Source organism: Orycteropus afer, unplaced genomic scaffold (assembly GCF_000298275.1).
Source record: "Orycteropus afer afer isolate SDZICR_OR568_19922 unplaced genomic scaffold, OryAfe1.0 scaffold00117, whole genome shotgun sequence".
Lineage (NCBI taxonomy): Eukaryota > Metazoa > Chordata > Mammalia > Tubulidentata > Orycteropodidae > Orycteropus > Orycteropus afer.
Window position 1 is genome coordinate 2,491,449 of NW_006921704.1, and position 3,895 is coordinate 2,495,343.

Below are 3,895 nucleotides of genomic sequence, written 5' to 3' on the forward strand. Positions count from 1 at the left end.
CATACAAATTTAACTACCATGGACCTTTTCATTAGCGGCCAAATGCCTCAACCATTACACCACCAGAACTCTTTTCAGTTCCCTGAAGGGACCAAGAAAAGCTGATTTTCCATTTGCTCAACTCTTTCTTGTTTTAAGGACGAGCTTGATGACTACCAAGCTCTTTACACAATAGAGCTGAAATTGGAAGTCACCTCTAATGAATAAAATGTGAAAGTGATAGTGTGAGGCTTCTAAAACTAGGTCATAAAGGGTAGTGTGTCCTCCTAGCACTCTTTCATGAGTCACTCACTCTGGTGGAAACAAACTGCCATGTATGAGCAACTTCAAGCAGCCTATAGAGAAGCCCAGCTGGTGCGTAAAAGATGCCTTTTGCCAGCAGCCATGTGGATCAGCCATTATGGAAGTGGATTCTCCAGTCCCAGTCAGATGACTGCAGCCCCAACTGACACTTCATCTGTAACATCATGAGACCCTGAGCTGGAGCCACACAGCTAAACTCCTGAATTTTTAATCCACAGAAACTATGACATTTTAATTTTATTTTTTCAATCCCTAGGTTTTGGGGTAATTTGTTATGCAGCAACAGAAAACTCCTACAGTTAGGGTGCCTGATTCAGACTTTCATGATTTGTCATATAGAATAACTTATGCTTATGCTACAGTAATAGAAACTCTTCACTTAAACTGGATTAAACGATAAAGTAGTTTACTATCTCACATAATTGGAAGTCCAGATGTAGAACAGATTTCAGGTACAATATGTTTTTCTGCTCAATGATATCTTCGAAGACCTAGGTTCTTTCCATCTCTCTGCTCTGAAGTCCTTGATATTAGCTTTATAATTTAGCAAATATCAAGAATGAATTATACCCTCTTAGATGTGGTACTTTTATGCAGTGTACTATCTGTGTATAGTAAGTGTATAGCCTTTTTCTCTCGCAATCTAAATTGCTACAAATATCTTGATTTAAGGAACTCTGGTGGTGCAGTGCCTAAAGCATTTGACTGCTAACCAAAAGGTTGGCAGTTCAGATCCACCAGCCACTCCATGGAAGGAAGATGGGCAATCTGTAAAGATTTACCACTTCGGAAACCCAATGGGCGTCACTATGAGCCAGAATCAACTTGATGACAGTTTGGTGTTGGTTTGGTGGTGCAGTGATTAAGCATTCAGTTTGAATCCATCCAGTGACTCTACAGGAAAAATGCCTGGTGCTATACTCCCATAAAGATTACAGCCTAGAAAACCCTATGAGGCAGGACTTCTGGTAAGATGGTGGAATAGGCAAACAAGCTGCACAGACCCTCTTCAACAAAGAAAAGATAAACCAATTGACAAAGATACAGAAGATAATCCTGGAGCCCTGAGCTTTGAAAGGAAGTATGCAGAAGTGGATGAGGCACCAACTAGTGGAAGAACCTGAATGAAGACAGGACCTAAGAACAGGCTCTGTTTGCCAAGGTCAGCAGGGACATACAGGAGGCTGACAATGGGAAAGGAGACAGGTGGTGAGTGTATAAGTTCTGACAACTAGTGAATAGAGGAGCACAGTACCCTGCTTACTTAGATAACATCCAAACAAAACAAAGAAAATGAAAATCATGGGCAAGTCACTCCAACATAAAATCACCAATTAACTATAAACACAAAAAAGTCACAATGTCTCAGAGACAACAGAGCATATCACAATCCACACAAACAAGCAAGATAAAGCAGTGGGGAAAAAAAAAAAAAAAAAAGGGGGACCAGGATACAGACCCAGAACACATCCCTAAGGAAGAAGCAGCATTTATCTCCCTGATAAGGAATTCAAAAAATTGTATTTAGGTACCTTCAGTGGATTGAGAGACAGATCAAGGAAAACACTGTCAAAATTGAGGAAAACACAGAGAAAACACTAGAACAATTTCAAAAGACAATACAAGAACTAAATGACAAAATAAATGAAAAATTAGAAATGATACAAAATCTATGGCTAGAGATCCAGAAGATAAATACTAAATTTTCAGAAATAGATAACATATTGAATGGGGAAAGGAGTAGAAGTGAATCAGTGGAAGGCAGAATTAGTAAAAACCTAATTAAAACCTCCTTGAGCATTTGAAAACCTCCTTGAAAATGATTGGGTAATAGAAGAAATAAAAAATGAAATAAAAAAATTCCTTGAATCAAATGAGAATGAAAACACAACATACCAAAATCTTTGGGACACAGCAAAAGTATTGATCAGAGGCCAATTTATAGCAATAAATGCACACATCAAAACAGAGGAGACAAAATCAACACCTTAACCCAACATCTCTAACAATTAGAAAAAAGAGGAGCAAAAAAAGCCTACAGTTCCCAGCAGAAAAGAAATAATAAAGATTTGAGCAGAAATAAATGAAACAGAAAATAGAAACATGATGGAAAAAATAAACAAGACTGGCAGTTGGTTTTTTGAAAAGATTAATAAAATTGACAAACCACTGGCAAATTTAACAAAGGAAAGGAGGGAGAGAATACAAATAACACAAATAAGACATGAATTGGGTGACACCACAACAGAACCAACAGAAATTAAAAGGATAGTATCAGGATACTAAGAAGAACTATAGTCCAACAAATTTGCAAATCTGGAAGAAATGGACAAATTTCTAGAAACATTTAATTTACCTAAAATTAAGGTGAGGTGGAAATTTTAAACAGACCCATAACAAAAGAAGAAATTGAAGAAGTCATAAAAAAAATTACCAACAAAAAAAGCCCTGGCCCAGATGGTGTCACTGGAGAACTCTACCAAATGTTCAGAGAAGAACGGACACCAATCCTATTCAAACTATTCCAGAACATAGAAAATGATAGAATCCTCCCAAATTATTATTATTTTTTAAAATTTTTATTGTGATTTGGGTGAAAGTTTACAGAGCAAATTCACTTTTCATATAGCAGCTCACATATACTTTGTCTCATGATATTGACTACTTAAATGTGAAACCTAAAAGTAAAAAGTCCTTCAAGGAAAAACTAGGGGCAAATTTAGGGGCCCTAAATTATGGCATAAATAGACTGTCAAGCATAATCCAAAATACACAAACAGCTGAAGATAAACTAGTTGAATTACTGTTGTTGTTAGGTTCCATCGAGTTGTCTTGACTCACAGTGACCCCTATGCATAGCAGAATGAAACACCACCCAGTCCATGCCAGCTCCGCGATCACTGCTTTACTTGAGCCCATCGCCCAGCCACTGTCTCAATTCATCTTGTTGAGGGCCTTCCCCTCTTTCAGCAGTCCTCCACCTTACCAAGCATGACATCCTTCTTCAGGGAATGGTCCCTTCTGACAACATGACCAAAGTTGTTGTTGTTGTTGTTGTTATGTGCCGTCAAGTCGGCCCCGACTCATAGCGACCCCTCCTTGGGTTTCCGAGGCAGTATCACTACGGAAGTAGGATTGCCCAAGTAGGTGAGACAAAGTCTGGCCATTCTCACTTGCAAAGACCATTCCAGCTGCACTTCCTCTAGGACAGATTTGTTACTTCTTTTAGCAGACAATGGTAATTTCAGCATTCTTCACCAACACCACATCTCAAAAGCATCAATTCTTCTTTGGTCTTCCTTATTCATTGTCCAGCTCTCACATGCATATGAGGCGATTGAAAATATCATGGTTTGTGTCAGGCACACCCTAGTCCTCAAGGAGACATCTTTGCTCTTCAGCACTTGAAAGAGGACTTTTGCAGCCGACTTGCCCAGTACTTTACATCATCTTATGTCCTGACTACTGCTTCCATTGGCATGGAGTGTAGAACCAAGCAATGTGAAGTCTTAGAGCAGTACAACAAACTGACAGACAAGTTTGTCTCCCTTAGCTTTCTCTCCCTTTTGGCTCTTGTGGACTTGTTTTGTCT